This window comes from Bidens hawaiensis, unplaced genomic scaffold, assembly GCF_021521415.1.
Source record: "Bidens hawaiensis isolate Kalapana, Puna unplaced genomic scaffold, B.hawaiensis_p1.1 tig00019794_1, whole genome shotgun sequence".
Classification (NCBI taxonomy): domain Eukaryota; kingdom Viridiplantae; phylum Streptophyta; class Magnoliopsida; order Asterales; family Asteraceae; genus Bidens; species Bidens hawaiensis.
In genome coordinates, this window is record NW_027493004.1 from 146,685 (window position 1) to 171,372 (window position 24,688).

Here is a 24,688-nt window from a genome sequence, read left to right on the forward strand (position 1 = left end):
CTCAATATATTAGCATATATCAACGTATTTAAGTTCAATAAATATACAACCTACACAAAGTTATATAACCTACACTTGTTTTGAGCAATAAAAACGTACAACGTACAAAAAGCATATAACTTACATATGTAATTCGACATCAAAAATTATAAAAACTACACAAAGATACACATACCCTACACATGCGTAGGTCATATGTTTTTCGTATGTAAGCTATATGTTTTCTTATTCTTAGAGCAAGTGTATGTTATATGTTTTTGTGTAGGTTGTATATTTTTTATTGACATTTAATGCAACCATGTGTAAGATAGTTTTTTGTATTATTCATCACAATGTAACTACATGTTGATGGATATTGATATGTTGAATTTGAATAAATTGGTTTTGAAAAGAAAGTAATGTATGAATAAATTGTATTTATGTAAGATAAAATTTTCGTGGGTAGGTTATATGTTTTTTATGTGTAGTTTGATGTGCGTGTGTATTTTATTGATGATGAATTTTGTGTGTAGGTTAAATGTTTTTCGTGTGTAGGCTATATGTTGTCTTATTCTTAGAACAAGTGTAGATTATACGTTTTTGTGTAAGTTGTATGTTTTTTGGTTAATATCTAATTCAAACACATGTAAAATTGTTTTTTGGTATTATTCATCATAATGTAAGTATGTGTTGATGGATATTAATATATTGAGTTGGAAGAAATTAGTTTTTGATAGAAAGAAATTTTAATGTATGAATAAATTATACATGTGTAGGATAAAAATTCAAAAAACAAAAAGTAAGTTATAAAAATAAATGAGTTCTTAATATTTTCTAATTATAATAATTTAATTAGTTATATTAATTAAATAAATAAGTATTATGGTTTATTAGTTATATTAAAAGAAAGAGAATAATTAATAGTTTCTTTATATAGTTTTAAACATTTAAAACTTAAAACAAAACTAGTAGTCCATATTCATTTCTTACATTTCTTGCAATAATATCATTTCTCTCTTGAACTATCCCTATATATATATATATATATATATATATATATATATATATATATGTATTGGATCATTTCAGAAGTTTTTTTTACATCGAAAAGTGCGAGAAGTGAAGCTATAACTCCATTAATCCCTAATTTCACTCCCTTTCTTATGTGTAGGTGCGTTGTATTTGATCATGTTTCTATATATATATATATATATATATACACACACACATAGGGGATGATCTTGCGAGAAGTGATATTACAGCGAGAAGTGAATGTATAACTCCATTAATCTCTAATTTCACTCTCTTTCATATGATGTTACATACATATATGTAGGTTGATTGTATTTATGTCTTAATTACACATTCAAACATACCTACAAACATATAAATGTACCAAGTAGCATTCAAACCTATGTACCTACACACATACAAACATACATACACATATACAAACATACGTACACATATACAAACATATGTACATACACACATACATATGCACCTACATAATGAACCTACACATAAGAAATGGAGTGAAATTAGGGATTAATGGAGTTACACATTCACTTCTCGCACTTCTCGCTGTAAAAAAAAACTTCTGAAATCCAATACCTATATATATATATCAAGGACCACGTGAGTCCTCCATGAAACCTTGCCTTACGAGGCCCGACACTCCACCGACTGGAGAAGTGACCACTAAAGGTAAAAAGGGGTGCATATTATATATATATTGTATAATAAGTTTCGAGTGTTAATAAGACTTAACAAGTTAATTAAAATGAAAGAACATGGTCAGTTTGACTTTGGAAAGTCAAACTGCCAAGAATTCATGAAGAACGACCTTAAGATCTTTGAATTTAAGAGAGAATTTCGAGTATGAGCAGGTGTAAAATAAAGAAGAGGGTCTTGTATACATAGGGTAAGTTGAACAAGTCTTTTATAAAGTGTTATGCATGGAAATGAGTTGGTTATGAGCACAAAAAAGCATAAAAAGCCAAAAACGAGCTGCTGGTGCAGACTCCCCTTCACGCGGAGCTAACGCCTCTGCCCTTGAACTTAGCGCGGCGCTAAGGTCACGGAGGAAAAAAAATCGTATTTTCAACTTTGGTAGTTTTAGTCCTTGAAGTTCGTTTTAAGCGTTTTAAAGGCATTTTAGGGACCGAAAAGGGTGTTTTTGAGACCTGACAAGTATAAAATAAATATGTGACATAAAATCCGTCATTTTGATTATATCGAAGGTTTTGGTTTATAAAACAGGTCGGATTACATGATAAACGAATACAAAAACAAATACAAAAAGGACCCGAAATTGACGATGTCACATTTCTTTTTCATGAAGAAACGTATATACCAGGTTTCTTATTACTTAAGAAACATTATAAATTCTTTATAATTATAAAGAAATAATATTTTATCTATACCCTCTCCATATGAAAACTATATTCCACTTATTGTATATTCAAGGTATAGACTGTACCCTCGACTAGGGTTTAAGCCATATATAATAAAATAATCAGGCGGAACCCCTACTTTGTATGGCTTTGTATTTCTAGAAATGCCTAAGCTTGACGTGGGAAACACTCCTACTTGCCGTCGGTATCGAGGAAATGATGTAACAATACTTCTACACCTTGCACGTATTTCGAAAATGTATATTCGGGACAACGGGGTTGAAGCACGACTAACGAGGGAAGTGAATGTAAAATTCTTGTTTTGGGACGCATAAGGCAGAGCCCGACACCCCTATTTACAGAGTTGAGATCATGACCCATTGCGATACGCGATGGGTTAAAAAGGGATCTATCGCGTATCCCGATGGAGCGCTTAACCACCACTGAATATAATATTCCATCGCGTATCGCGATGGAACTTTGGTTCGGCCATCGCGTGTTGCGACGCCGCACTCTAAGTATGATTGGTCACCTAGTAGACCTGCCACGTGTCACGATAACTTCGCTGGTCATAGCATATCGCAATGACCCAAAAGGTTAGGCGATCGCGTATCGCGACACCCCCCATCCTGGGGCAATATGATGTACGCATCGCGTTCGCGATGCGTTATTCCTTTGATCCATCGCGTATCGCGATGGGCCTTGAAATCAAGAATTTTCAATTTAGTCCTTTAGCTTTCATAACTTGTCACTTCCTGGTCTCGCTTCCACTTTCCAAAAACAATAAGGCGGCTCACGGAGATGCGAGCGTGCGAAGTGCAAAGTGCGCCATTAAAGCGCCACATTGCGTCAATCGCCCTTCGCTGTCGCCTTCTCGTCCTCTCCCGAGCTCATGTGCGTCGGGTTCTCCGCACCCTCTACTAGGACCACTGGGTCATGCTAAGCATAAAAGAATATTACTATGGAAACTCTATTCCTTATAAAGAGTTTCCAAATCTTTCTCACTTTCCATGTGAGATGAAATTTATCTTCATTATTTATACTCATGTAAAGGAGTTTCATTTTCTTCCTTCCTTCTATGTGGGATGGAATCCTTTCCTCCATTATCTTAATATGAATTCTTCTAACTTAAAATAATCCACATATATTATTTACTTACGATATTTATTATTAAATTATTTTTGGGTTCTTCTATTTTCAAAGTTTACATTTTTAACCCAAAATATATATGGTATTTTTCGAAATGTTATCTTTTTTCATAGCAAGTTCCTTCTAACTTATAATAAAAGGATTTTTTTTCACTAAATATGAGTTTTCTTCGGGTTCGGGTAATTCGCGTTTGGGTTTTTTCGGGTTGGGTTAATCAGGTTTTGAGTATCCTAAGAAAAAAAACTACATTGCTAAATATGCTAGATTTAAATGTAATATATTCTTCTTTGCTCCTACTGTAAATAAACCAATAAAAAACAAAAATAAACCGATTAAACTTCTTAAAAAGAGTAAAATTTAACAAAGTTCAACCATAATAAACAAGAACGACATAATCGTCTCCAGTATCCCGTGATTAGGGTGTTGGATTATAGTTACTTTTACTCATAAACTGATAATAAACAATAAGCAATCGATTTTTAATATGTGAAATGATTTGGATTAAATTATGATAATGGCGGGGCTAAGACGTAGCCTATGTTCTAAAACTAAAAGTTTATTTGGGTTTTTCGGGTTAACCCGAAACCTTGAATTCGGACCTAAGAACCAACCCGAATTACTTCGGTTCGGGTTAGCCTTTTTTCTCGGGTCAAGTTAGTTCGTGCTCGGGTATGAATTTTCTCAAGTTGGGTTTCGAGTTTTGGGTAAAAGTGACAACCCTAGTTCCAAGGTAAGGTGAGGATAAAAGTTAATTAACCAAACTATAATTGAAAAACCAATAAAATCGAACCGATAAAGTGTTGGGGAATTTCTGCAAACGATTATATTTGGATATCTGAGATTCGTGTAAACACTATCAGATCAAAATTATTTGTGGTTACCAAATATTTTGACCGGATGAAACTCAGAATTATGAGCAAAACTCAAGCATGATTTGTGTATGTTACGATGAACCAAAGAAGTTACGCATGATCAAGATGAATAATATATTAGGGTTGGGTCAGTTATAACGTACTGCTTAGCAGTTATCACAACAGCATGTTTGAAATTCAAAAACACCAACAGACCTCATGTTGTTTCATTATAATTAATAATAATCTTAATTACAAAATTTAATATAATTAAATTTCTAATACGATTTAATGAAGCAACAAATGTCCGAATAAAATATTTTCAAGCTCGACTCCAGCCAGAAGCGCCCCTTGGACTCTGCCAGGGGTTGCTGCCCTTGGACCCTGCTACTAGGGGCGCTGCCCCCGGACCCCTGTTGCCCCCTTGGAACCTCCATGACTTAGGGGCTTCGCCCCTAAAATTATAATAAGATTAAATCAGTGTGCACACCGCACCCGACTTATTTAGATTCATATTACAATTAACTTGATCAACACGTTAATCCTCAATTACACAAAAATCACTAACATAAAGTAGAAGAATCGATTCAACCAATGATGTAGTTTTAGTTTTTTGAGATTTTCTTTTGCTAATCTATTTTTCGGTTTGGTTTGGCTTGGCTAGCACACTTGAATAACCGATTTCTGAAATTCAATCTTTATATTTTAGTGAAAACTAAACTGAATTTTGTCTTGAATTAACAAGATCCATCTAAAACAGTTGAATAATCCCAATGTCATCACCACGTGAATTCATTTTCAAAATACTTAACGAGTATTTTAACTTAACGAGTGGATATTATACTTAACAATGTGGATATTATAACTTAACGAGTTAACGATAAGAGCATTCCCAATACGTTCTTCATACCCATTTTCATTTCTAAAATTTAGGAAAAATATCTAAATAATCACTCCAACCTATTCTCTATCTCCAAACCCCATTTCTAAATTTTAGTGAAATGATATAGGAAGCCTCCAAATTTAGAGTATTGCCACAATACTCCATTTCCAACTATCCTTCTATTAATATATATTAGAAATCAATTTATATTGAAAATGATAATAAAACAAAACAGTTAGGAGTTAAGATTATAAATAAAAAAAAGAGAAAAAAGAATATAGAGATGGTAATGGAGAATGAGTTGGGGAATGTTATTACAAAATGATGTATAAATTAAAGAAACTATATTTTTTAGTTAAACTTTAAAGATGGAGATAGAGAACCCATTAAAAATGCTCTAAAGGGAGTAAAAATTGCAAAATCACAAATAAACAAAATGGATCGCTAAGGGTTGTTAACTTACCTTGCTTGAATAATTACAATATTTGGCTTTTATCAAGATAAAAAATCTTGAAGGTTGTATATGATAACACTTTAGGTCCTCTATATAACTTATTGTAGAGATGAAAGGTGAAGATCGTTCGATCAGCCGCTGCCTACCCACCAACCACCAGCATGGCACGTGCGTAGCCCACAGTTGGTAGAAAAGGAATATTATACAGCTGGCTGTACCTGCTTGGAAACCTACTTTCGGCTATAAATACTCCAACACCTTGGAACGGTATCATATACTATCTTATACCATCACATATCTTATCTGCTCTAGCTATTTCTCTTAATATACATTTATATTCAGAGCAATCTAGTCTGATTCTCACGCCGGAGGGTGGTCACAAGGAGGTACCCCCCTCCTTCTCAGTGACGAGCTCACGGTGTCTGTTTTGCAGGTCATCAGAAGAATAACCATCTTTGCCGGACCTAACCCTCGTGGGAAACATCTACTTGACCCTAAGATTATCCGTAATCTGCCGGGGTCACTTAGTGTTTCTTCATTGGCGCCATCCGTGCATAAAAGCTAGAACTAATTTTCTCAGTTTTTTCAAAACCTCTGGAAAGATGGTTAAGGTTACTCTGGTGCCAAGGCCAACGAGTGACCAAGAAACTCCAGTAACCACAACCCCAGCTACTGGGGGGAACACCGGCGAGTACACAATATTTACGAACACTACCCCGGTTACCCAAGCCGGGGCAAGTGCAGTAAATAATCATCCCCCTGGGATTCACCGATACCCAGTTGGAGAGACAACAGACGAGGCTCCCCCGCCAAACACTTGATCAAGTTAAAGCGTGGGCGGAAGCACGTCAGAAGGAATTCCAAGCTGAGTTGGATGAACGCTTACGTTCACTCCAACAGGCTGACGAAATCGGAAGCACTCGACAACAGCTCAACATGAGTAATGAGTGCGAGTATGATAAAGATTGGGAAGAATCTGACAGTGACGCAAACTCGCGCCATAGGGCGAAAGGGAAGCGTAAACAAGCAGATTTCCACAGAAGAAATTTTGGAGAAACCTTTAAACCAAAAAACGCGGGTGGAAACCCACGTGACTTCTCTAAAACCTTCAGACCAACTGTTGCAAATGCGGGAACGTCCAAATTTGCAAGGGATATTGCGGAAGCAATTGCCCCGAAAGTGCCAAACAAATGTCCAACATAGGCACATATGATGGTATATCTGACCCAGACGATCATTTGAACAGATTCATAGCGGGGGCAACCGTCAGAAATTGACGGAACCCACGTGGTGTTACATGTTCCAAATGACGCTTGTTGGGGCAGCCAGAGCGTGGTTCGACCGTCTACCGGTCCATCACATCTACGATTGGGCAGACTTCCAGCAGAAGTTCACCCAACACTTCAGTCAACAAAGAAAGTATACTAAAGAGCAATGGACGATCCTCAACTGCATCCGAGAGGAAGATGAGTCTTTACTAAACTTCATCACGCGCTTCAATTCAAAGAAGCTAAGTCTGGGCACTATTAGCGAAGATCTTGTTCGCGCTGCTTTCATCCAGGGCGCGGAAGACCCAGAGCTCATCCGCACCTTAACGGGTAAAGATGGCATGCCATCCACGTGGGATGCCATCATGACAGCAGCTAAACGCTTTGCGGAAACGGAAAAGCAACTGGGTAGAGATCTTCCCCAGAGCACAAACCTCTACACTCAAAAAACAAGAGAAAATAACGTCCTTACCGCCCGACAAAACAAAAAGAGGAAGCTTGGTATTTGGCAGTCAAGGGTAAACTTTGACACCTCATCCGGCTCGCACCCTCGGTTAGGCGGAAGAGATAACATGCAGTCGTCGAACCGGAACTCCAGATGGACGCCACTCACCAAGAGCGTCACCGAAATATTTGCCACCGAGAGGCTCCCATGGCCAAAGGCTCCAATAATCCGACAGCGTCACAACGCTGATCAGAGCAAATCCTGTGACTTCCACAGGACAAAAGGCCATACCACGGAGGAATGCGTATCCTTGAAGGACGTCGTCGAAGCATTCGTCAGAAATGGGAAACTCACTCACATCGTGGCGTAATGGACGCTAAGCAGGCTAATGCGTGTAGAAACCCAGTTGGGGAAAACACGGATGAAACTGCAGCTTCAATGTTGGAGACTACATACTGCGTAAACAACGAGATTCCGAACCAGGTGCATATCGGCTCGAAAGGCTCGATGACACCCCCATCCCAAGAACATGGAATGGAGCTCAATTACACAGGCTGCATGTAGATCAATTCCAAATTTGTAAAGAAAAGGCCTAGAGCCACTTCTAATGGAAATGATTCTCCAAATCACATTGACGCTGATGGTTTTACATTTATACTTATGAACTTTCCAGACTGATATGCCGGTATTCACCGCATAAATATGGAAAGAAGTAAGACGTTGCGTGTGGAAGGCGGCAAAACCCGCATAAACACAAAAAACGGTAAAAATTTCTAAGGAAAAGATGAGGAAAACCTTCACGCAGGTCAGTTATAGGTGAAGTTTGGTCATCCCACTAAATGAAAGTAACGGTCCTACCCGCACAACCATGATAGAGGAAACTGAACATTAACCTATTGACAACCGCGCGTCGAAAGGTTAACTTATTCAAAACACTGATATGCCGGTATTCACCGCATAAATAAGTGGGGAAGTAAGTCGTTGGGTGTGGAAGGCGGCAAAACCCGCATAAACACAAGAAACGGCAAAAATTTCTAAGGAAAAGATGAGGAAAACCTTCACGCAGGTCAGTTATAGGTAAAGTTTGGTCATCCCACTAAATGAAAGTGACGGTCCTACCCGCACAATCATGATGGAAGAAACTGAACATCAACCTATTGACAACCGCGCGTCGAAAGGTTAACTTATTTAAAACACTTAGAAAATTTCTAAGGAAAAGATGAGGAAAACCTTCACGCAGGTCAGATATAGGTAAAGTTTAGCCATCCTACTAAGTGAAAGTGACGGTCTTACCCGCACAATCACGAAAGAGAGCAAAACTTTAACCTATCATCTGCCACGTTGAAAGGTTAACTTATCCAAACTACTCAAGAAATTGCTAAGTTAAACTAAAATATGCGTGAAACAAATATTCAAAAATAAGAGGGAATATACCCCCTTACCTTGGTAACCAAGAAACCGTAAGACAAATGCGGGTACAGTGTCAAGGCGAAACCCTTCACATACTTAGCACCTGCAGGGAATTGAAGCCAAGAATACCTTGGTAACCAAGAAACCGTAAGACAAGTGCGGGTACAGTGTCAAGGCGAAACCCTTCACATACTTAGCACCTGCAGGGAATTGAAGCCAAGAATACCTTGGAAGTCAAGTAACTATAAGACGAGTGCGGGTACAGTGTCAAGGCGAAACCCTTCACATACTTAGCACTTGCAGGGAATTAAAACCAAGAAGGATCTTCTGGGCCATGCTTGTGGAAAGGGAAATAACATCCCCGCATAGCGGGAACGTTGACAACTAGATTGTTTGAAGCTCCAAGATGGAATTGGTTATTTAACATAATTGATCAATATGTCTAAAACTACCAAAACCTCGTGGAGAATCTACACAAGTGAAACTCAACGCTCCTGACTTGCGAGGAGGTTACACACCTACCCGCATCATACCCAAAGATAAAGCAGAAAAGTCGGGAATTTCTGCACGTGACATTAGGAAAACCGCGGGAAGAATCCCCACGGAAAACCTTAAAACTAAAAACCCTTTTCAAAACCCTTTGCTTAAGTCCAAAAGTTCACCTCACTTATTAACAATTCATGAGAAGAACATTGGACTGGGGGGACTTGAATAAGTAGGCCCCAGCAGGGCCCAGTTGGACCCGCAAGACTCACCTTGAAGAGGGACGTCTGCGCAAAGACCAACTGGTTCCGCAGGACCCACCATGCTCAGAGAGATGAAGACCTTACGCGCAGTACGCCAGCTGTTCCCGCAGGAAAAGCCTCCCAATGGTGAAGTACCCCGCCTGTTCCCGCAGCTGCTGATACAAGCCACCAGGGAAGGCTACCCGCACTAATAGCAAGGCTACACGCACAAGGCACTAACTCTCAATAATTCAGTAATGTCACCTGAAGAAGGAATGAGCAAGGCGGGAATACTCCCGCCCAAATGAGCCAGTCCGTACGCTTCTGGAGGATCTTTTGTACTATACCTGCCAAGGTATGGACAAAATAGACAAGATCTGACCAAAGCAGCCCATGAACCAATCACAGGGTGACAGCTCACTGACAACAGTACGACGAGGAGCACGCTCTAGTACAAAATGTCACTATCAGCCGCTGCCTACTCACCAACCCTTGTCGTGGCACGTACATAGCCTGCAGTTGGTGGAAAAGGAATAGTACACAGCCGGCCATGTCACTATCAGCCGCTGCCTACCCACCAACCACTAGCATGGCACGTGCGTAGCCCACAGTTGGTAGAAAAGGAATATTATACAGCTGGCTGTACCTGCTTGGAAACCTACATTCGGCTATAAATACTCCAACACCTTGGAACGGTATCATATACTATCTTATACCATCACATATCTTATCTGCTCTAGCTATTTCTCTTAATATACATTTATATTCAGAGCAATCTAGTCTGATTCTCACGCCGGAGGGTGGTCACAAGGAGGTACCCCCCCCCCCTTCTCAGTGACGAGCTCACGGTGTCTGTTTTGCAGGTCATCAGAAGAATAACCATCTTTGCCGGACCTAACCCTCGTGGGAAACATCTACTTGACCCTAAGATTATCCGTAATCTGCCGGGGTCACTTAGTGTTTCTTCAGATACCAAATTCCCTAGCCGTGGATATCATTTGATTATTACAGTTCAATATATCGATTGTTAACCATTTTGTCGATATAAAGATTGTTTTTTTTTTTCCTTTTTATCATACATTGAGTATCTCTCTATAAACATCAATCTCCTTTCCGTAATTTCAAATTTCAAATTTCAACTAGTAGGTATTTGTCTTCTTCTATGTCTATCGACTCATTTGCTAGTAAAAGGAATTTCAAGCAGAAAACCTTACAAGTAAAGCCAAAACAATTTAGGATCGAATTCTCTACTTTTGGCCGACTTTCTAAGGCCTAAAATTTTATGTGCAAACTATTTGGTTTACAATAGTGTAGCCAGACCGAACTAATTCCTATAACTGATTAACAAAACGGATCAGTTTATCCCAAAACTTAATTTTTGGTCTCAACTAGAATCACTCTTTTTTACGTTCCGATCCAGTCCCTCCACCACCGCAAACCCCAGTTAGATTCAGGCATGCCCAAAAACAAATGCAACAAAATATGCATACACCCCCGTTCCAAAGAATACGTTAGGTGAGTTTTTTTGTTTGTTGACGACAACTTGTTATTAATTACAATAAAGTATAATATAGATTTAGTAACTTATTCGCAACGACGTATATCATTTGTTGGAAAAAATATTGGTTACTTATAAAATTGCGTTTTTCGATTACAGTGTGTGATTTTATCTGCTCCTCTGCCGACCATGGGCCATTTGCGGACCTAACACGTAACACGTTCTATTATCTACAGAGAAACAAAGTTGTTTCTAAATGGAGAACCATAGAGAGATGTGTTGCTAGCATTGAACATATTCGACCTTCTCTCTCTCTCTCTCTCTCTCTCTCTCTCTCTCTCTCTTGTTTGACTCCATGATATTGAACCCAAGCTCATTTGAGAGGCTGATTCCTAGGCGTAATTGGTAAACCTTAACTCATTTGGTTGATGAAGGCTGAATCTTTGCCTTCTTCTTTTGATTCCATGTTTGCGTTGAAGATAGTGAGTCTAAGCTTATGTGAGAAGTCGTTTAATATAAGCACTAACTTAATTGATGGGTTATATATGTTACTTAATGAGCAACACATATCTAATTTACCTAATTATTTTGGTGAATATAATCTGACTGAACTATATTTATTTATTGTTGAATATGATGCTCAATTAACAAAAGCTAATTTTTTTTTACTTTGAAGCTATGGTAACTTCTTGGAAATATGTTTCACGGATATGATTTTCACCCTTATTTGATTTAAGACTTGGACATGGAGTTGGACATTGATGGCTTTAAACAACTTTAAAATGGTTGAAAGTCAAAGAGATGAAGACGATGATGATCCAAAAAAACTGTTGTTTGATTTCTCGAATTAGGCCGGTAATTACTTCATTTCTCTTTTCTCTATTTTCCCCTTCTCTTTGTTTTCTCTCCGGTTACTCTTTCCAATTTCCTTTTTAGACAGCACAAGAAACATGAATCCATGATACCATTCATGTTTCTTTTTCCAATCTGCCTACCAACCAAGTTTAATCCCTCAAGTTCGAATATATGCAACTCTTGTTTTAAAGTTGATGGTACAATTTCAACTCTTACCGTTTTATCACATTTTGGTCCATACATAACAATAGCTATCATAACTCATAGCAACACATCATATATAGATATTTATCATCATAATGCGAGACTTTATATATCCACATACATCATAATGAAATTTAGGACGCTACATTCCGAAAGCGTAAAATATAATAGTATAATACCCGTCTCCCCTCTAGAAAGAACACCGTGATGATCAAACCATAACATGTTAATATTACTTTATTCATGCTTATGAAATCTTTAATATATATATATATATATGGTTTTTTCCAAACAGTCAGATTTAGCATTTATGTTGTGAGGAAAATTCACAAAATAGCTCCTTAATGGTGAGAGATTCTAAATTTGTACCCTCGAAATCGGTTTTCCAGATTTACCCCTCTTCTAACACATAGTCGGCGATGTGTTAGGTAGTCCTGCTGACGAGTTAGCTAACACATAGTCAACAATGCGCTAGGCTCCAAACACATTGTCAACGATGTGTTAGGCATCTAAACATGGTCGAAGATGTGTCTTAGCCTATTGTTTGATTCTTTTAATGATATATTATCATAACTAATTTTACTTATATTTGGTTTATGTAATTTCAAATATACGGTTAAGACGTGTTTTTTTCAAGTAGTCATGTTTCATAAAATGTAACATAAGATCATATACGGTTTATGTATATAATTAAGCTTTTTTTATAATTATGGTTTTAAAGCCTATATTTAATTGAAATGACATTTTCTGTAAATACAAATATTTTTGAAATAATAATTAATTTAAAAGACAATAATAAAGTCATGAGTAAGGTAGAACTTCAATACGTCCGATGACTTTCAAGCACGACCTTGAACTTTCACTAGTTCTGGTATATAATACATTAAAAAAAATATGTATTAATGGTAATTTATAGGTTGGGACGGCCCCGTGGGCAGTGGGTGGGTCGGGTACGGACATCCTTTCGCTGCTATCCGTGGACCGTGCTTTCTGTCTTTTTCCCTTTCACTTGTAAATTGACAAATTCCAATATTCCATATTTACTTGATTTATTATAACAATATATAAAAAACAGTATAAACATGCATATAAAGTACCAAAAAAATATTTGTTTTTATCATTTTTAACATATTACTGATTCTTCAACAAATGTTTAAAGTTATTATAACTACATATACGTATACTTAATACATGTATGAAGTTTTATTAGAACCAGAAGAAGTTTGAAGTTGAACACCCCTACTTTTAGGCTTACAAGTGTAACTTTAGACAATTGATTTTAAATAATATTATCTTGTTTGATTGGACCCCTCCTAATCTAAAACCAATTACACATGTTTTTTGAATATTTTCGCCCCACTCCCCATCAATTTAAATGTTTAAGTTCCGATTTTGAATATATAACCATTAAAAGGTTCATAAACACTTGTGTCTAACTGTTTGTTGCTTTAGATTTGATAGTAAGATAATTATACAATCGTAAACATGTCTCACGAGTTAATCAAATTGACTCGATGCCCGCTAGTAAACTTAGTACATGTGACGCCAAGATAATTTGTGAAATCTAACCGTAAATCGCCTCATGAGTAAGACAAGTAGATTCGACGTCCCCTAGTAAATCGAATGGATTTCATTAGTTGATTGGTCTTACCTACGATGGATAATGCACACTTGTCATCCGTACATCATTCACTAGCCAACATATTTGTGGGTAAAATTCCATGGGTATGTCACAATACTCACGAGTTGTGGTTTATCAATATATGCCAACCGTGTTAAATCAAAACACCCACAGTTTAATTAATAACAATATTGCCGAGTGCTTCTCAGTAATACCCAAGCTAAAACCACCGTTAATGCTTCGGCCTAATGATATAAGAGTGATGATTGTGGTTTCAAGTTCGAAATACGAGTCAATGAGAGTTTTCTTACATTGAGTTTCCTCATTAACAGCCTTATTAAACGAGTCATGTCCAGAATGTCAAAATTAATGTAGACGATTATTATCCCTTCCCCGTAAGACTCGTGCAGTTATAAACTTATTAGATATTTATTATTATACGTGTATCTTATATAATAGTGTAATAAACTTAAACATAGATAAGTTAAGTTAAGCATACCATGGTTAGGTTAAAGTAAGTTAGGCTCACGCCACCATGAAAGGAGACAAACAAAGGCTTATTACAGTCACAGAGAGAGAAAGCGACAGCAAAACAAAAGTGTTTTAGTTTTAGAGTGAGAAAACACAACATAAAACAAGTATAATTATTAAGCTTCCTCCATTCACCTTCACAGCTCTTGTGTTGTAACATATATATACCTCTCCAGCTTGGAAGCATTATCAACGGCTGTAAGCAACCACGATTCACGTTTCTAGGGTGCGCCGGTTTAATCCCTTCAATTCGCTTGTTTACTAGACTCTACGGTGCTTATTTGCTACTAATTAAATCATGCTCTCTTCTGAAGGTAGCTACTCAAATCCCTAATTTCCTTCACTAAGAATAAGAATAATAATTAGTTTGAATTTTGTAATGAAGATCTGCTGTACAAGGAGCTATGGAAGGCATGCACAGGGCCATTAGTGGATATTCCAAGAGACGGAGAGAAGGTGTTTTACTTTCCTCAAGGTCACATGGAACAGGTATAATTATTATTAATTATAATTATAATTATAAACTCTGACTGACCTAATTTTAGTATCATCTTATTACATATGCTGCTATAATTGGGATTTTATTGTTATTATTATTATTATTATTATTAGTTAGAGGCATCAACAAATCAGGAATTGAACCAGAGGATTAATCTCTTTCACCTTAAATCTAAGATCCTTTGCCGTGTTGTTCATACTCACCTACTGGTAATCATAATATGTCACATGCATTTATTATTATTATTATTTTTACTTTCATATGTTTTAAGATGTACTGATGTCGAGTCGGCTAAATTCGCAGGCTGAGCAAGAAACTGATGAAGTTTATGCTCAAATCACCTTATTTCCAGAACCAAATGTAAGATTTAACCTTTGAATAGTGTGAATTATGTGAAATGAAGCTTTATGTTTATGATTCTTGTAACGATTTGTAGCAAAGTGATTGCGATACTGCGATTCCTGATGAATGCATTGCGGAGCCTCCTAAACAGAATGTTCACTCTTTCTGCAAAGTATTGACAGCTTCTGATACTAGCACTCATGGTGGTTTTTCAGTGCTTCGGAAACATGCAAATGAATGTTTACCCCCCTTGGTAATTTTTGGAATTATTTTGGTACTACACCTACCGAACCCTGTATGGGATCTTTTTGATGTCCTAATTTGTTGAGTTTGTTTAGGACATGACTCAACCAACACCTACTCAGGAGTTAATAGCCAAAGATCTTCATGGATTCGAGTGGCGCTTTAAGCATATCTTTAGAGGTCAATACTGTTTTGACTACTTGTCTATATGTTACTACTTTAAAGGGTGTTTTGATGCGTCTTTTCAAAGTGATTATTATGAGTTAGATTAGTCAAAATCGGAATCAGATACCCGACCCTTAAACCTAGGGATTGATTGGAATTTATACCTTTATCCTAGTAATCGGATTTCTTAGCTCTTAAAACTAAAGTTTGATTACTGTATCAAGATTCATATCAGTTATTGGATTATTCTATCATTCTTGATAACCAACTTTTTCTTTTTGACCATGCAGGTCAACCTAGAAGGCATTTGCTTACAACTGGATGGAGTACTTTTGTTACTTGTAAGAAATTAGTGGCTGGTGATTCATTTGTATTTCTTAGGTAAACTCTTCATGCTATTGTTATTAGTTTCATGCACATATGTTATTATAGTTCTTATAACATCTTGACTAATCTTTTTTTATGTATAGGGGAGAAAATGGTGAATTGCGGGTTGGTGTTAAACGTTTTGCCCGTCAACCAGCCTCGATGCCATCGTCTGTAATTTCTAGCCAGAGCATGCACCTTGGTGTGCTTGCAACTGCATCACACGCGGTTGCAACCCAAACCCGTTTTGTTGTTTACTACAAACTGAGGTAATATTTTTTCTTATGAATTAGCCGATCTGTATTATGTTTCATTATCTAACTGGTCAAATTGGTAATTTAAAAGAATATTAAACATTCTTGAATTTTAATGAAATTTCTTCAGATCAAGTCAGTTCATCATTAGCTTGAACAAGTATATAGAAGCTGTAAACAATAAGTTTATTGCTGGCATGAGATTCAAGATGCCATTTGAGGGTGAGGACACACCTGAAAGAAGGTAACTTCAGTTTTTGCAATAATCACGTTCTTTTTTACTCTACCAAATACTTACGTGGCATAATCACTAATTCATTATGTTAATCAGGTTTACAGGGACAATAGTTGGAGTTGAGGATGTATCTCCTCAGTGGGAATCCTCTAAATGGCGCTCTTTGAAGGTTAATACATGTTTTAATTTCCAAAAAAATATTGAATCTTTGAACTAATTGTAATTATAATTATATATCAGGTTCAATGGGACGAACCTGCATCTATTACAAGACCAGAAAGGGTTTCTCCATGGGAGATTGAAGTACTTGTAACTCCTGTTCCAACAAGTTTGGTTCAACCAGTGCAGCTGAAAACTAAAAGGCCTAGGCCTTCAGTTGAAATCCCAACTTTTGGTGAGTAATCCTGAATCTTGATATGTAATTAACAAATTAATAATTATGCATGATATATCTTCTTTTTATATATTTTGGATGCTTTTTTTAGAATCTGCAAGTTCAACTGTTTGGAATCCTTCAGCTCAGATGAGTTGTACTCCCGATGGACAGTCGAGTGATTTTCAAAGTTCGTGGCATTTAAGTCAGACTGAAAATGGTAACAATGGCTGCCATTTTAGGAACATGTTTGTTTCTGAAACTGAAGATCAAAAAGGTCAGCACACCTGGTCAACTTACTCACCTCAAGAAGCAACCCTGAAACAGCCTAATGATTCTTCAGTTGACATGAAGAAACCTGAAAGTATTTCAAGCTGTAGACTATTTGGTATTGACTTAAAGGTTCCTACAAAAAGCGATGTTAATGGACACATACCACATGTATTATCTGTTTATAATTCAGACCAGAAGTCTGACCTGTTTAAAGATTGCAAAGATCAAGGGCAGTTGCAAGTGTCACCAATAGAAGTACAAAGCAAACAAACCACTTGTACACGTAGTCGTACCAAGGTACATTTTATCTGCTAGGGGTGGCAACATGTTTTGTCCGGGGTAGGTTCGTAATGGATGTAAACGAACGAATATAACTAAACATTGATAAACGGACATAATTGAGCTAAAACCAAGAAAAAGTAAGTGCGAACAACTATGTGTTGGGATCAAAAGTTATTAAAACTAGATTAAGCTGTAACCGACCTAAAATTTAAATGAATATATTAATGAACATTGAACGTAAACGAAGGAACATAAATGAACGAACGTAAGGGAACATAAATCGACGAATGAGACATGTGTCCATGTTCATTCGTTTAACTAAATAAATAAAAAATTTTGCTCATGTTTATTCATTTATTAAATAAGCAAACTTCCCACCAAATGGTTCACTGAATGTTAGGTTTGCTTACGGGCCTTGTTTCGGGGCGTGTTTAAATGGGTTTGGGTCAAAACTGGTAATTTTTATGAGGTCATGTGAGGTCGGGCCGACAAACTTTTTTCCTTCCAAATTTATTATACATAAGGTGCATGTTAAATATTATCACTAAAACTCGTGAAATGCAGCTTTTGTGCATTAAAAATATAACATATGGTAATGATTGAAGGTACAAATGAAAGGGATGGCGGTTGGTCGTGCAGTGGACTTAACTGCACTAAAAGGGTATAACGAGCTCATAGATGAACTGGAAGTAATGTTTGAGATTAAGGGACAGTTACACCCTCGAAACCAGTGGGAAATTATCTTTACTGATGATGAAGGAGACATGATGCTCATGGGTGATCATCCATGGCAGTAAGTTACAACATTAAGTTAACCATTAACATTAAATACCAAAATGTCGAAATCACATTTATTCAATCTTTTGTCACTTGTTTGTAGGGAGTTTTGTAGCATGGTCAAACGGATATTAATATGCTCAGTCAAGATGTCAAGAAACTGAAAGTTGGTAACGAAGTGTTGGGATTTAGCTTGGAAGGTAATGAAAAGTGATTGCTTGTTTGTTTTCAGGGCTCCCCTTCGGTCGGCTTTGTAGTTTGTGTTTTGTTAGGGTGCAACTAATTTGGTGGTAGTTAATTTATCTGATCTGATCTGATCTGATCTGATCTGATCTTTGACCTCATGTGATTGAAGTAGAAGAATTAGGAGATGTTGATATTAATTAGAGGTGTGTGTGTGGAGGTTTGAATGTTGATGGGGGAGTGATGATGTCTGTGATTGTAAATATGCTGGACTTGTTTTATGGACTATGTAGTTTGACATTATTGGATGGAAAATTTGCTAGCCTTCTAAATCTTTATAAATTTTAAGTAGCCAGTTGTGTGATAGATCTGTATGGGATGTATTTATGAAGGACATGATAGTTGAAGAAAATTAATCCTTCATTTATTGCAAAACAGTTATAATACTTATCGAATTTATTTATGCGAGTTGAGTTATAATAGTTCAAGCTAAGCATCTCCAAAATGAAAACGGGAAAAAAGTTGATGGGAGTTTTGTGTCAAAATGTAACATAAATTATTTAGTTGTGGGATTAAGTTATATTATTATTTGTCCTTGTGATATAATTTAGAAGTTATTATATTAGTTCTTAAACAACAATTTTAGTTTGATCCATCTGGCGATGGACGATATCAAAGAGTTAGCCTTCTTGCGGCTTTCTAATCTACTGAAATTCACGCATGGGAAAGGAGTTTGCGGTCGGAGTTTTTTTTTTTTGTTATAAAATATTTTATATGAAGCTTATGTTATTTTTGTACTTGTTATTGTTCGAAATTAAAGAATGGTACATAACTACAAATTCCGTCGATCAGAATCAAATTTGGTTGGTTCTCACAAATAAATTACTCAGAAGTTGGAACTCACGAAAAGAAAAAACTTTGGTCAGTTCAACCTACTTTTTGCAACGTGACGCGTTGTAGTATTAGAAAATTCGTCGTTTGGCGTGGATAAATGATCGGATCTGACAAATTTGTAATGGGCCTTGCCTTTAGGAAATTTCATATTTTGATGGACAATTTGTAGACCTTTGTAGTTAAAATGTACATTTTAGGAATTTTCTCAAATATTATATACTTAGGTTTGAATGTTTATATGATTCATTTTGCTAGATTTTTTGAGAAGGTGTATGTTTATATAGATATAAAATGGAGAAGAATGATATAAAATAGATATGAAATGGAGAAGAAGGTTTATGTTTATATAGATATATAAATATATTGTTTTAATTAATTTTTTTTATTGTTGACCGTTTGACAACGGTCAATTTAATAAAATATTATTATTTTTAAACACATTTGGGAGACAATAACCCTCCACCCCCGCCCCTTTTCGCCCAAAAATCGCCGGGGGGGGGGGGGGGGGCGGTGTTCCAAACCATTTTCACCCCTTCTCGCCTTAACCCACGCCCCCAGTACATATGGCTTTAGTGGTAGTTTACGCTGTGTTTGATATGTGGTATAGAAGTGGAAATGGAACGAAATGGACGAGGGAATGTAATGAACAAATGAATAAAATGGATCATTATTTCTTTTTTTTGTTTGGTTAACCTATAAGAAGGAAATGGATCATCACTTTACATTTAAGAATGAAATATAACTAACAGAAATACCCCAACCTACCTCATTTATATAGAAAAGTTACCAACAATAAAAGGTGGCAATAGAAGGATGGTGGTGACAGTGATGGTGGGAGTAATGGTGGTGGTCTCAGCGACGATGGTGGTGGTAGTGGTGGTTGTGGGGGCAGCAGTGGTGGTCACATTGTTAGGTGGCCTGGTGGAATCGAGAAACAAAAAAGCAGGGGGGGGGTGTGCCAACCGCCAAAGAATGGTTTTGATAGAATGAGTTTCCTTGTATAATTGTTAATCCATTCTATATATCAATCAAATATATTTTCTTTTTCATTCATTCCAGTAGTCTATTCTATTTTACTTGCTATTATTGCATACTAAACACTACATTCAATACCTTCAAGTAAACTATTATGCAGAGGATATAATAATCTATGACTTCTTACTCAATGTGCTGATTATTGACAAGAGACTAACAAACAATCTCAAAATTTTCCACAAGACATCAAAAAACAAATTCTCCTACGGGAACTTTGTTACGACATGGAGTGTTTAGTTAAGTGCTCCAATTGACAACTTGATAAGTATCCAGTGTTAGCTTTACGAAGAAACATAGATCTAATCCTGGTTAGGATAGACCGATGGTTTCACAAGGTATAGATCAAATAACTAATAACACAACAGTATAAGCTCAGCTCAACAAGTCCGGTGACGAAAACCTGCAAAACAGAAGACCATGAGCTCGTTACGGAAGGACAAGGGGGGGGGGGGGTGTCTTCCTGTAACCACCATCCGGCGTGAGAATAAGTACAGTTCTTAAAGGAGAGAAAGTACTTTTAGTGATGAATATAATATGTGAAGTGTAAATGAAGATCTCATGATGATGTAGAGGGTATTTATAGTCGGTGGTTAGGTGGGAATATTATTGGTACATTTGTCCTCTTCTAGGAAATGTTTTTTGTAACAAATTGGACATGTGTTCGCATATGATAGGGCAAGACAACTGGCCATGTGCACGGTTATAACCTCGCCAGCTGTCCTTTCTTAATTTGTTGTTACATCACATGCTTTCCAAGAAATAATCTTCACGTAAATCTTCTAGAAGGAAGTTGGTCACAACTGATATTGCTGACGTTACTCTCTAGTCATCTTTGCGCATGAAGGGAACACCCTGCAGATGACTTCTGAGAGAGTCTTGATCGACCCGCAAATAAACTCTGGAGTTTTTCTTTGATTTTCCTCTGGCTTATGCTATGCGGGTGATGGAAATGTTCTACGGGTGGTTTTTGAGGAAGTCCTAGATGACCCGCATCTATCCTTTTATGGGTATTTGGATTTTTTTCACTACCCTACCTCTATACCTTAACATATAATTTTCCTTATTTAAAGTCAATTATTTCGATTATGATTTTACGTATGGACAATTCCTCAATATCTTGTTCATTCTCAATTTTCTTTGAAGAAAAATATTTATTTCTACTTTCTTTCAAACACTAATAGTTTATAAGGATTTCTTCAGATAAGTTACAATAGACAAATCGTAAGATTAAGCGATATAATTAGTTTCTTACAAGTAAAACAAGTCATCAAAAAGTAATTTCAAATGAAACTGTTAAGTAATAAAAATTAATATAAGAAAACATTGACAATATTATTATGATAAGTCGAGAGAGACATAAACTCATACGTATGATATTATTTATTACCACGTGTTTGTTTAGGTTCGATTGTCCTATCCAATTCTCGTTATCAATCATCATTCATAGGATCAATAGCTAAATAAGATACGTAGAGTCAGCATCCACGGAAGTTTCAATTTAATGTTTGATTTTCAAAACTAAGGGTAAACTTAATCGATGTAGACAAACAAGTAACAACAAGTTTCTTCAACAAATTCGTAAAATAACTTATTTTAAATTTAATACATGTTAAACACTCCTAATTATTATATAACTAAAACTTTATATATTTATTCTCTTTTATAGATATAGGTGAAGAAACACGAGTTCAACCAGGATCGAACAAGTGTATCCAAAGGGTATGGCTAGCTGAGAGTTTTGAATCCAAGGGTGCGATATGCTAAGATACGTATCGCAAAGATGTAGAGAAAACTATCATATCATGATGGTTAGAATGGAGAAACGTTTCCAGCTCAGAAAAGCATCCACATTTCTTTCATTATCGTCTCTTTACGCATACAAGTGTGCAAGACATAAATTGATAGTTTATGGTTATAGCGAGTGGCAATGTAATCCTTTACCGTTTGATGGTGTCATGTAATTATAGCCGGAGGTGTATAGTGTTATGAACAACTTATTGGGCCACGTGTCGAGGGAATATATGGTATGTCCCTTCTACGACTGTCATAGTGGAAACAGTGGATGTCCTTTCGCGTAGGTCCCATTGCCCATTATTATTGTCTCATTTGCGTAGATGTTGTAGTGGTCTCACGCATACCTATTTTACATATGGGTTTACCACGTTAGAGCATCCACAACAATGATCAAATTCCTATGTTTGGATACATTTGTCATATACAAACTCGAGGAGATGCAATCTTCATTGTTGTGGATAAAAAGTTTGTTTACAAAGTTTGCATACACAAACTTCATCCAAACCACAAGGGGATAAAGGATGAGGCTCTACTCTAACAACCACACACACACATATATATATATATATATATTGACATGTATATGTATATTGTATTATTATAATATTATTTGATAGGGTTTGTGGGGGTTTGTTGTTGTGTAAAACTATTATGTTTTAAAGAAAAGTTTGAATATAATGTGGCGTTGATATGCCGGTTTGTGGAGGTTTGTTGTTGGAGATGCTCTTAGTCCTTGTTTGATTTTCTATCTCCATATATGTAAAATACACGAGGTCGTCTATCTATATCTATCTATAATATATATAAACGAAAACATAAAAATCCTACGTGTCGCGATGTGGTCGCTCCCCCATTTTTTGGAGTCACCATATTTGCTTGATTTTTAAATGGGGGCTTGCCATTCATTTGACCCGAATTCATGGGTATGGGTCTTACCAAACCCAGATATTCCTTAAACGGGTTATAACATCTCATTAAATTAAAAATTATTCTCAGCAAATTATTGATGTAAAAATCCTATAAAATAGGATATACTAAAAATTAATATATTATTTATTTTAAAATATATATATATATATATATATATATATATATATTATTTAAATTAAAAAACCAATTTCATAGTAAAAAAAATAAATGGGTCTTGGGCTCATTAAACCATAAATATATTATTAACTTTCATAAATATTATTTATAATTAAAAAACCAATTTTATAGTAAAAGAAATAAACGGGTCTTGGGTATCATCAAAACCATATAGCTTTTAAACCGGATTATAACATCTTATTTATTTGTAAAACAATTTATCATCAAACCATAAGTATATTATTAACTTTTATACAATAAAAAAAATATAAATCATCATCATCATCATCATCGTACTCAGTATATCCCACCAATAGCAATGCTATGGTAGGGTCTGAGGAGGGTAAGATGTAGACAGCCTTACCTCTATCCCATAGGGATAGAGAGGCTGCTTCCGGTGAGACCCCCGGCTCGATAGTAGTTTTGCATCAAGCCTTGGACATAAGGCACATAGCACTCAATCATCGGGACACCGGCTGATCGGTGCATGTGCCCTTGTCTTTCGGCTATCAACGCCACCACATGACGCCTGATTAACCTTCCGCCACTTTTAACGTTATTTTCACGAGATTAGTAAAATAACGTCAAAATTAGTGCAATTTTACTTTTGCCCACCCGAGGGTTCACACATATATACATTATATGCGCGCACCGCAAGCAGGGCGTAATAAAAAAAAAAAAATATATATATATAAATGTAAAAAATAAATAAATACTAGAACAAATAATATATAACAACCCCTATAATACGGGGGATGAAAACTAGTATATGAATATACTTCTATAAATTCTTCTTACTTGCCATACTACTAATAAAGAGTCATTAATCATTAAATAATCCTATAAGACAACAATAGCGTTATTTCTTTGCCAGCGTTGTTTTAATTGTTAAATAATAATATAGTAAATATATTTTTTATAATGTATAAATGATACGTATCGCAAAGATGTAGAGAAAACTATCATAGCGTGATGGTTAGAATGGATAGAGGTTTCTAGCTCAGAAAAGCATCCATATTTCTTTCATGATCGTCTCTCTACGCATACAAGTGTGCAAGACATAAATTGATCGTTTATTAGTTTATGGTTATAGCGAGTGGCAATGTAATTATCCCTTACCGTTTGATTGTGTCTTGTATTTATAGCCGGAGGTGTATAGTGTTATGAACAACTTATTGGGCCACGTGTCGAGGGAATATTTGGTATGTCCCTTCTACAACTGTCACAGTGGAAACAATGGATGTCGTTTCACGTAGGTTCCATTGGTCAGTATTATTATCTCATTTGCGTAGCTGTTATAGTGGTCTCACACATACATATTGTACATATGGCTTTATCATGTTAATCCTTATTTGATTTTCTCTCTCCATACATGTAAAATACACGATACCGTCTATCAAGATACTTCTAATAATTTCTTCTTACTTGCCAATTGCCATACTACTAATAAAGAGTCATTAATCATTAAATAATTCCTATAAGACAACAATAACATTATTTCTTTGCCGGCGTTGTTTTAATTGTTAAATAATAATATAATAAATATATTTTTTATAATATATAAATGATATATACTCCTTATTAGATAACCCTATGGCACACAAAGATGTGAATATGT

The 24,688-nt window shown here is 36.1% G+C and overlaps 1 pseudogene across 1 annotated transcript; it reads left to right on the forward strand.

The window, feature by feature from the left end:
- The first annotated feature begins 14,526 nt into the window (after nucleotides 1-14,526).
- LOC143559247 (auxin response factor 9-like) lies at nucleotides 14,527-18,395 on the forward strand (annotated as a pseudogene). The gene is made up of 14 exons (XR_013139902.1): nucleotides 14,527-14,583; nucleotides 14,655-14,758; nucleotides 14,882-14,977; nucleotides 15,072-15,128; nucleotides 15,205-15,363; nucleotides 15,449-15,533; nucleotides 15,809-15,899; nucleotides 15,989-16,153; nucleotides 16,269-16,382; nucleotides 16,470-16,542; nucleotides 16,614-16,767; nucleotides 16,859-17,316; nucleotides 17,907-18,094; nucleotides 18,182-18,395. The product of XR_013139902.1 is annotated as an auxin response factor 9-like (transcript).
- The last annotated feature ends 6,293 nt before the right edge of the window (nucleotides 18,396-24,688 follow it).